Source organism: Phacochoerus africanus, chromosome 4 (genome assembly GCF_016906955.1).
Source record: "Phacochoerus africanus isolate WHEZ1 chromosome 4, ROS_Pafr_v1, whole genome shotgun sequence".
Classification (NCBI taxonomy): domain Eukaryota; kingdom Metazoa; phylum Chordata; class Mammalia; order Artiodactyla; family Suidae; genus Phacochoerus; species Phacochoerus africanus.
Window position 1 is genome coordinate 15,479,852 of NC_062547.1, and position 11,567 is coordinate 15,491,418.

The 11,567-nt window shown below is 38.5% G+C and overlaps 2 pseudogenes; one reads left to right on the plus strand and one right to left on the minus strand.

Annotated features, from left to right (window-relative positions):
* The first annotated feature begins 546 nt into the window (after nt 1-546).
* LOC125124478 (olfactory receptor 4P4-like) lies at nt 547-1,500 on the plus strand (annotated as a pseudogene).
* A 6,604-nt stretch (nt 1,501-8,104) lies between these two features.
* On the minus strand, nt 8,105-9,039 carry LOC125124062 (olfactory receptor 4C46-like; annotated as a pseudogene).
* Nucleotides 9,040-11,567: the final 2,528 nt, after the last annotated feature.

The following is an 11,567-nucleotide window of genomic DNA, read 5'->3' on the forward strand; positions in this document are numbered from 1 at the left end:
ATTGTCCTTGAACGCATAACAGTTATACTGGTTTACTATGACAGGTTGGCAGTGTTTGTTCACAAGCAAGGAAGCATGTATCTACCCAAATTAATGTTCGGCAGCTCAATCTGGGTGGATGATTTTTGGATTCATTCCCAGATAAAAATTGAAAAACATGCAAAATAATCTTTTCTTGTGTTAGGTCAAGTAGCTTTCTTTGTTTTGTAAAAAATATTATTAACAGCAATCAAATGTTTTATTTTCAAACTCATATTTAAATATTTAAAATCATTACAAGTAATATTTAGTAAATCCTGTAAGACTTTATTGTAATTATAATAGAGTTTCCCTATAAATTAATCTGCCGTATATTTATGAAATGAGAGAATACAAATTTTTGAAATTAATTCAGTCAAGAATAATTCATATTGAGATTATCTTCATGTCAATCTTTTTTTAGAGAATTTTTATTATTGTGTTCCTACTATTAATTTTCACCCAAGTTTGTATATTCCTTTTTTTCAGAAACGTAAGGAATTGGTATATAACCTATACCAAACACAAATGGAAAGCCGTAGAAACATCTCAGAATTCATTCTTCTAGGACTTTCTTATGACCAGAACATCCAAATATTTTGCTTCATATTCTTCTTCTTCTGTTATCTTGCTCTGTTGTTGGGAAACCTTCTGATCCTTGTCTCCATTCAATGCAGTCCTCTTTGTAGCCAACCAATGTACTATTTCCTCAGCCACTTATCTTTCATAGACATCTGCTATACGTCTAGTGTTACACCCAAATTACTTGGAGACCTGCTAGCGGAAAGAAAGACCATGTCCTATGGTAACTGCATGTTGCAGGTCCTTATCATGCACTTCTTCGGAGGCACTGAGATCTTTATTCTACTGCCATGGCCTTTGACCGCTACGTTGCCATCTGCAAACCTCTCCACTACGTGATGATCATGAACAGGACACGATGCAACCTCCTGCTCTTGGCTGCTTGGGCTGGGGGCGCAGTCCGTGCCTTGCCTCAGTTTTTTACGGCGATCCGGTTACCTTTCTGTGGTCCTAATGAACTCGATCACTACTTCTGTGTATCTTTCCTCTGCTAAAAATCGCTTGGACTGACACCCACATCACTGGTATCCTTGTGATTGCCTTTGCAGGTGTGATTGCCTTAGTCACCTTTGCTGCGTTATCTGTTTCTTACGGAATTATATTATTCAGCTTAAAAAACCGTTCGGCTGAGGGAAGACAAAAAGCACTTTCTACCTGTGGGCTCATATCACCGTAGTCATCTTATTTTTTGTGCCTGTGATCTTTATTTACCTTAGACCTCCTACGACTTTTCCTGAAGACAAAATATTTGCACTCTTTTATACTATCATTGCTCCTATGTTCAATCCACTGATATATACACTGAGAAATACAGAGATGAAAACTACTTTGAAAAAATTGAGTATCAAATGTTATTTTCAAAGGAAGCGCACAGTTACTTTGAAGAGGCTTATTGGCTAAGCAGCTTTGTAAAAGAAAAGGGGGTGGGTATGAATGAACGGGACAGCAACTCTCAGGTGTCAGGTACCATCACTACCTTGAATGGAAGGAATGAGAACCATAGGACTATAAGATAAATACCACATCCAAACTTTTGTATAAGAAAGTTAATCAGCAACTACATGAATGCGGTGAGGTATTAAGATGGCATCCATAGTGTTACCTTCTTGAAAAAGACAGTTGAGCCAAAGGAAAGAAGGCAGTCCTATCATGATTCGTGACTGTGGGGAAAAAAAATGTTTTTTAATACTAAGTGTGTTTCAGAAAATGTGGACTTAGGGCCCAGAACACACAGTAACATTCCTTCTGTGGTAGTGGAGATGTTGAAAACTAAAACTAAACTAATGAATTAAATTTATCACAAAACATTCACATGTACGTATGCTAGTGCCATTCAGAATGAGCTGTGCAACAAAGAGCTATTTAGAGTAGAATCTGTCTTAAGGTGATTTCTGGAGGTCAGCTCTGTTGGTGCCCTATTGAATGTTAATAATAGCCTGTGAATACAAAACAAGAATTAATATTTCAAATCGCTGACAGTGCATTTGCTAGTGTTTCACTTGCTGATCTGAGTTTTTAACTTTTCCAATAAAACTCAAGGAACTGTATAAGAACATTTAACTGCTGAACCACACTTACCTATCTGAACTTGATAGGTGGAAGTTCCCTGAGGCTCAGTGGGTTAAGGATCCAGCTGTTACTGCTGTGGCAGCTTTGATCCCTGGCCTGGTAACTTCTGCATGCTGGAGCTGTGGGCAAATAAAATGAAATAAAATGGAGAGGTAACTGACTAGTCATTGTATCAAGAATCAGACGTCTCCTTTTACAATGACAAAAAAAAAAAAAAAACCAGAAACAAAAAAATAACGACAATAACAAAAATCTAGCGAAAGACAAATGAGTTTTGGCCTAAAAACAGACTGAGACACAAAACAAAATAAAAACAACAAAAAAGCAGTTTGGCTGCTCATGGATGTTTGCAACAGCTCTATGCATGTGTACCAAACCTTGGGGAAAAAAATAAGGTATTTGTTAGTGGTAAATAGATAAATAAAAGGTAGCATATTCAGATAATGGAATAGTATTCAAATCTAAAAAGAAATGAGCTATTAAGCTATGAAAATACATGCAGGAAAGCCTAATGTATATTACAGACTGAAAGAATCCAAAATGAAAGGGCTCGCTCCCTGCTATGTAATTTCAATTATCTGACATTCTGTAAAGGCAGAAATATGGTGACAGCAAAAATATCAGTGAACATAAAGGGTTTGGGAAGGAGGAGGGATGAATAGGTGGAGCATTGAGGATTTTTAGGGAGTAAGCCTCTTCTGTATGTTACAACAGTTTTGGATGTTGTCATCATATATGTCAAAACCCACAGAATGTACTATCCCTAGAGGGACCGCTAATGTAAACTATGAATTTGGGGTGTCATGATGCATCGATATAGGTTCCTTTGATTTTAACAAGTGTATCATTCTGATGAGGAGGGTGTTACATGTGGAGACAAGGGCTCTATAGGGTCTCTGTACTTCTCTCTCGATTTAGCTGTGAACCTAAAATCACTCAAAAAATAAAAGTTTATCAATTAGTACATGCGTTGTGGCTCAATACCTAAAGGAAATCTTGTAACATAGTGAAGAACTTACTCATTACAATAGTAACACCTCTCCCTTTGCCTTTCCCCCTAGACTGCCCCTTAATTCACAGGTCAAGGAATCAGGATGGGGATGCTGCCCATTGCTAATTGTCCTGATCCAATTATGTGTTCTGGAACTGGGGAAATAACCACCGCATGGGTTCTGTGACCATGGATCCAGTGTAAATGGACCTGAACTCAAGTTGTAAAAATCATAAACTTTCTATCAGTTACTACTCTGCTGGACAACAGTATTATTTTGGATCTTCTCGAATAATTTTCAGATCAACGTCAGTAGTCCTGAAAGTTCTGATTATTTCCTTTTTCCCAATGGAGAGTTACTCTGATGGAATGTCATATGTCCCTTTGGAGAAGTCTGGGAGGAAGATACACTGTAAATTTGTAGCAGGGTATGAGGGTCCTTCCTCGAGACGACCCAGTCTCCTCTATATTCATGGAACTCTAAGATTTATATGTCCAAGAATTGATTGCAAAGCCATGCATATCTGTTTTTATGATTCCAGTTAGCATGCTTTTGCCATCAGCTAGAGATTTTCTGCTGACACAGAGGGGTTAAGAATTGATTACGTTATTCTCTGTCTCACTTCTAGGGATGCCGTGATCAACTAGACAACACTCTAAGTGTTATTCTGCCTGTTGTTTGACTCTGCTGTCCATTATGGTGACCAGGCCCACACCTCCCTTTGGGATTAACTGCCATTGCTTGGCCACTCGGACCTGGGACTCAGTTACTTTCACTGAAATTACTTACACTCATTAAGTTACTTTCATTTGGATTTCGCAAATCAGTGACCATGATTTCCACTAATGGTCTAGCCCACGGAAAAGGGCCATCACAGACCTTTTCAAGAATGTTGAGGTTCCCTCTACAGATTTCTTTCTCCGGGTATTGATGAAGTTGATGTCTCTAGATCATCCCAGGGTGGCTGAGTAGATTTTAATTGACATATTGACTCAAATATTCCAACTTACCCATGTCTTTGACTCTGTTTCTCAGCATTAAACCAAGGCGGGCTGGCATTTCTAAGCCACTCACTGTGGGTCACCTTTGGTTCTTGTTTTTCTCACCATGCAGACTGTTAGTGCCTTTCGTGACTCCCCCAGCAGCAATGTTAAATGCCACATCTGGGATTTCCGTTGTGGCTTAGCAGTAGCGAACCCCACTTGTGTCTGCGAGGATTCGGGTTCGATTCCTGGCCTCGCTCAGTGGGTTAAGGATCCGGCATTGCTGTGACACAGCGGTGGTGTAGGCCTGAAGTTAAGGCTCTGATTCAACCCCTAGCCTGGAATCTTCCATATGCCACCAGTGTGGCCCTAAAAAAGACAGGAAAAAAAAAAAAAAGAAAACAGAATATCTTCATTTGGGCCCATACCAATAAGTCAAGCCTGGTTCAGAAATTTTTTTTCTTCCTATGATGTCCATTCTCACATATATTCCCTGGATTTCTGTCTGCATAATTAGAAAACTCAAGGAGTTATTTTGGAGTGTAGGGCACTCATCTTGCGTCACACTGTACCTCACTTTCAGGGGTCTGTTGGGACTGTTGTCAGGTTAAGGAACGAAGAGCAACTTGAGGAGTTCTTGGTGGGTCCTGAGGAGAATCAGCATTGCCTTTCATGGCAACCATTATAGGGGAGCTCATGACGGGTTTTTCAGCAAGGAAAGTTTACTCCTTCAGCCAGAGGGTTAGTGGCCGGGTCCACTGGGGAGAGAGACCTCTTCACTGGCCAAGGGCCTCATCTTCTCTCGGTTCCTTCTTTGCTGCTTCCTCAAGCATCCAATGAACCAAGGCAGAATATGGATTTCATTCATCATTCTTCTCTCTTACATCATCATCTTCTATCAAGTCCTTTTACTTACAACTCCTGAGTATTTCTTGAACTGTTCTCTATTTTTCCATTTTAATTTGGGTTTCCTAGATGCAGACTCTTGGATAAAATGTTTATGAAAGTAATTTGTAAGGGGAAGTTTGGAGGGAAACTGCCTGCGAGAGGAGGAAAAGGGGGATATACTTGGCTTCAGCCTGGATGCATGGAACTCTGCAGTATATACTGTATGGCAGAGGTGTTTCCACTGATGGGCATGAGACGAGGCCTTTTCAACCATGCTTCATTCATTGCCCACTGGCACAACCTTGGATACAAGGGCATGATCCCTAAGTGAGATGGTTCCAGATTTCTCTGACGTACATGTCCAGAAAGGAAGGGGCAGTGGACTGTCAGCAGCCCAGACACACAGCAGCAGTTCCTGGGTGCAGTGGGGCCCAGTGAATGAGATCTGACCAGAAGCAGCCGTGTCCACCCCATTCTGCATCATCACTGGCAAAGCTCAAGCCTCCAGGATCCTTTTACACTGAAATCATTACAGTGACCTCTAGCTCCCCTTCTGCTGCATGTTTAGTTCCTTCAATTTATTTTCTGTACTGAAGCCAGAATTATTAATCTAAAACTTAAAGCTAACTTTATCATTTTAGGTTTAATTTTTTTACATTGGAAATTTTCCCTAGAGTACTTAGCATTAAGCCTTCAAACAATTATGAGACCCTCCTTGACATTCTCTGTTCCTGTCTCTGCAACGTCATAATGTACTGTTGTTCCTTTTTGAGCTAAGTGTCCAGCATGTTGCCTGGCACACAGTGGACATTCTGGAAATGATTGTTGAAGAAATCATTGATTAAACAAGCACAGGAATATTTAATTTATTAGGACTTGTGCATTCTTGTATTCACCTGCTGACCTGTGATATATACTCCATCTCCCAACAACACTGTTACTCTCCCTGATGCCTATTCATTCTTCTGATTGTTTTATCCACTGCATCCCATTTCAATGTCTTTTCATCCTGAAATTTTTTCCTTACCCACCATATCTGTGTTGTGTGTCTTCCTAACAGACCTTGATGACACACTGTGCTTCATTATCATACAGGTTATAGCAGTGTGATGTCATGCTCTGTTCTCTAGTTAGGGTCTGTCTGTGAAAGCATCACTCAGGTTTTTTTTCTTTATTCAGTACTGAAGCCCCAGCAAGTATCAATGTGCCTGCTAGAATCCTTGGACTCAAAGTATGTGTTCTTTAATAAATGAAGGATGGAAGCAATGAATGGAATGTATTTATTCGGAAATTGCAGAATTTGCATACATGAAGCTACATCTGTCAAAAATGGCTTTCCATGATGTAATGTTACCAAAAAGCCAACTGATTAACAGAGAAATAGAGGGAAAACAGGCCACATTCATAGTGTGATATCTAAGAATAGGGACAATATCAAGGTAAACTGTTTCTTCATAGAATGACATACTCAAGTTTAATATTTTTCTTATTCTTAGTTTAAGCATTAACAAATACAAATTGTGGTTTCAGAAGGGATATATTAAAAATCTGAGATGAAGGTAGAAATAATTTCCTACTGCTATAATGTCTTTTTTTCTATATTTTACTAAAAGTTTCTCACTTTATACTTACAGTCATTCATTTGGTAAATGTGATAAACCACAAATAGCCTACATATTCAAACTCTTGTTTTCAAGTGAGCACATGCTTTATGAGTATGACTGGTTTAGTTTTTTCCTTTTTTATGTATAATGATTTTTATTTGTTTCCATTATGTTGGATATACAGTGTTCTGTCAAGTTTCTACTGTAGGGAACCTAAACAGGCCCCCAACAAGACATATCATAATAAAAATGCAAAAGTTAGAATATTTATTAATTTTTTAATGATGGCATCCATGGCGTATGGATTTCCCAGACCAGGGATTGAATCCCAGCCACAGCTGTTACCTCCCCTGCTTGATCTGGGGATCAAGCCTGTGCCTCCACAGTGATCCTGAGCTGCTGCAGTCAGATTCTTTGCCTCCTGTGCCACAGTGGGATATGATTGTTTAATAACTTGAAATTCATGGTAAAATATTAATTTAATAAATTTAATGAAATTCCTGACAAAGAAAATACTATTTTTATGAATCTTCCCTCTTTCTGGTGGATTATCAGCAGAGGATGTTCACAAAGACAATAAAAATGCTTCTGAGCGAGAGAAGGAAATTTGGAAACATGATGTAACATTCATTATTCATGCTTGAGCTGAAATGGGCCATATCTTTTAGATTCCTAAAGGAGTTACATAACACAATGTTATAGAAGTAAATACATAACCATCAACCATGATATTTAAACATGGGCATATTTACTGATAAAATCATTAGAATTTAGCTATATGTAGTCAACACATTGTATAATAGTATATATGCTAAAGGATGAATATATAGTGCAATATTATCATACATACGAAGAATATAAAGGAAAAGTATTTCTTCATATGCGGATATACATGTAATAAGTGACTTTGTTTATTAGATATGTATGTGGTCCAGCACGGTCCCTCAGTCCATCTCTATGACTGGTGACTGTTGTAATCATGTTACCTTTTTGTCATCTTTTCCTGACAGTGTATCACAGCAGTTAAGAACATAGTCTGAGCGATCAGTAATATTCGGATGAGTGGTTCTTCAATATTTCTGTTTTGGAACTTAGTCATTTCTGTTTGTTCCCTCAGCTGTGAATGGCGGTAACAGCAGAGCCCACCTAACTCTTTGGATGGTTACAGAGATGATTCCTAAAGACCAGTATATATTTTATTGCCTTTATGTTGTTTTATTAGAATAAAAGTTCAAATGCATATACATTGATTAACTTAGTGAGCATGACCCAATTGATGGAATTTTCCAAATACAAAGAGAATAGTCCTGGGCTAGTTTTTTTTTTTTTTTCCCCATTTTCTTGCACCCATTTTAATTCTCCTTCTAGACTATATTTGTAGTGATTTTAATTACCTTTATCTCTTGCTGAGATTACAAAAATGTCTTCATGACCCTTGCCATCACTCACATTTGGGCTCTAGGCACATTTATATTTCACGTGAAATGGCTTTCCTACTAAACAGTTTCCTAATGGCATTTTTAGCTGGCATTTCTCAAGGTATAGATTAAGGGATTTAACATGGGAGTTATCATAGTGTAGAAAACAGCAACTGCTTTATCAATGGGTAAAGTAACTGCTGGTCGCACATACTCAAATATGCAGGGCACAAAGAAGATGACAACTGCTGTGATGTGGGAGACACAGGTAGAGAGGGCTTTGCGTCTGGCCTCCAAGGTTTGCTTCCTTAGGGAGTTAGGAGTTAAGGATGACCCCATAGGATCCAACCAAGATTAGGAAAATTAACAGACAGATGAATCCACTATTGGCAGCAACAAGGAACCCTAGAGTGTGGGTATCAGTGCAGGCCAGATTAAGCAGAGGAATCAGGTCACACATAAAGTGATCTATGACATTAGGGCCACAGAAGGGCAATCTGAAGATGAAGAGGATCTGAATGAATCCATGGAGAAAGCCTCCTGCCCATGACACTCCCACCAGCAGGCCACATAGCCTCCGATTCATGATGGTTGCATAGTACAAGGGCTTGCAGATGGCCACATAGCGGTCATAGGCCATCACGGTCAGCAGGATGATATCAGCCCCTCCAAAGAAATGTTCCCCAAAGATTTGCATCATGCATCCATGGAAAGTGCTTGTTTTCTTTTCATGGAGTGAGTCTGCAACCATTTTAGGGGTATCCACACAGGAATAGCAAGCATCGATGAACGAGAGATGAGCCAGGAAAAAGTACATGGGGCACCCGATTAATGGGCTGGTAGTGATGGTGACCATGGTGAGCACATTTCCTCCCAGAGAGACAGTGTAGATGAGCAAAAACACCACAAATATGACTTTCTGCATGTGTGGATTCTGCGTGAGTCCCAGCAGAATGAACTCCGTAACATTGTTCCTAGTCTCCATGTTGGTTCATGTTACTGTCAACCATTACCTGAAAAAATAAAGTCCTTTTATTTTTTAACCCACTCTTGAGTTTATTAAGCCTCTCCATCAATTAAATAACAAATACCTATATTCTACTGGATTCTAAATTCCTATAAGATTTTCCTTGAGATAAAAAATTTGATCTGATGTCTTGAAGGTAATTCATTGTGAGTGTAATATAAAATGAGATTGAGTGTCAATGTGAGAATATACATGTAAGACTCTTATTATATGAGTGTTAGGGGACAAGGTATCTGAGAGAGAGGGAATCTTGTGTACGAGTTTAGTGAAGTGTCTTGTGTGACTTGGATGAAGTGGGCAAAGACTCAGCAAGGTGAGAGAGGCCAGAAAATTTACTTTAAAGATGTAATTCAATATAAGAAGCCATTGGTAATGGGAAGGTGATGAACAAGGTACAGGAGAGAGTATGGTATAAGAAAATGGGTAAACCATGTGTCTTCAATCCAACAACTTTATAATAGCTGATATAGGTGGTTTTAATAATTGATTGCAATGGACATGGCATAATAGAATCATGTGCATGGTATTATTCCATCCATGCTGATCATGGTAAAGCATTTTATATGCTGTACAGTGTAACATTGACAGAACATTGTAAGCCAGGTTTTATGGAAAAAAATCATTTAAAATTTGTAGAGCCTAATGTTAATGGGAACACACATGATAATAGTAATTAAACCTTAATTTAAATCAACTATACTACAAGAAAATTTATTTAAATTGGCTTAATGAAATAATGATTGCACGCAAATTTTTTTTAAGGCATTTAGTTAATCCTCAGTAAAAAATTATGAGACAATTACCACAATCATTTCCCACCCTATTTAACACACTAGGGAGCAGAAACAGAGAGAAATTAAGGATCTCAACTACATCAAGCAGCTAATAAATGGCAGATCTAAGAATAGTACAGATTATACATCCTAGCTTTATTTTTCCTCCAATTTCCTTCACTATGCCCTACATTGTTAGATTAAAATAAACACTGCCAAACTAACCGTCTCCTTTTGATGTGACCATAATTGTCATGGTACTATAATTCTCTTTCAAAGACAAGTACATATGAATCCATTTCATTGACAGACATATTAATACACATACATGCAGACTCAGAAATATAGACAGTTCAACATATTGGAATTTCCAGTTTTGGATAAATATGTGGTCCTGCGTTCACTGAAGGTGTGTTTTCATTTGTCTCTCCCTCACCCTGGCATCTTTCCTCCCCAGTTTCCCTACTAGTCATGAATCCTCAGATACTCCCAAAAAGCATTGATTTGATGATACCAGGGGTTGAGTGTATTACTCGGAGAATCAGAAAAGCAAATCAGATTAGAAAATTCTTTCCCCACTCTCAGCTTCTTGATCTGAGGTTCATTTCCTGGTCTGTTACAAGTTTGTTTCCTCTAATACCTAGTGAGAATATTCATGTGCGCTCAGCTATGATGGGTATTGATTGAGGAAACATATATGAACATATGCACTACATGCTGTAGACAAAGAACCTTCACTTGTTTTGACTCTCTGTGGATGTAGGCATAGGAAGAATGGCCACATTCAGCAATAATATAGAAAAACATTTAACCATGTAAGAAACTGTGGAGGATTCATCTCCAGTTTTCCATTAACAGAGCCAGAGGAGACTCATAGTATGCATAAGTGGATCTCAGCAAAGATCTTCCTGTTGGACTAAATAGTGTGTGATGTATATCGCTTAATAGTCTCCTTTATACCGTTGTGCGTATGTGAGGTGTGTTTAAATTTCATTTACATTCTCATGATTCATCTTGAGTGTTTCAAATGGGTCTCTTGGCCAAAGAAAGATATCTGGTGTAGAGAGCTGGGTCCTACAAATACATTTCTTAATCTCGAGTGTTTCGTTTGTTAGGGTAGATGATATTCATCCCCTTTCTCTTGAAGAGTGGGGAAAGATATAATGCGTTATTACTTTGAAAAATGTTGAAAAATCAGGATCATTATATATGTAAAGTGACAATCTGTAATCAGCATCAGCACTATTGAGAAACTTACCTTCTGGTCTTGGGTGATATTAATGATATTTGAGAGGGTTCAAAACTAATCCATCTTCACAATGACCTCCTTTTGGGATAAGTACCTTTCAAGATGAAAGACCTGACACAACAGGAAAGAGATTCTTCAGATAATTCCTTATCACATCAACAGTAGATAAGTCAGTCATTTTAACAGTCTATAAATATGCTTCTAGCCTAGCGCCTCAAGTGGTTTCCCCAGAAAACCTGGGAGTTTGATTTAGAAGAATTGATTTTGAACACTATGGCGAAATGAGCTTTGATGGATGGCTCTGGTCCTATAAGCAGGAGGCAGAATGTGTGGTAGAAACATCAAAATCCTCATTCCATCCTTGATGCATCGTACTTGGATGTGTAAGCAATCAAACAGAAAAAGCCATGTTCCCATGCCCTGCATGGATATTTAAAGAGGTTTCACAGTAGTTCATGGGCCTT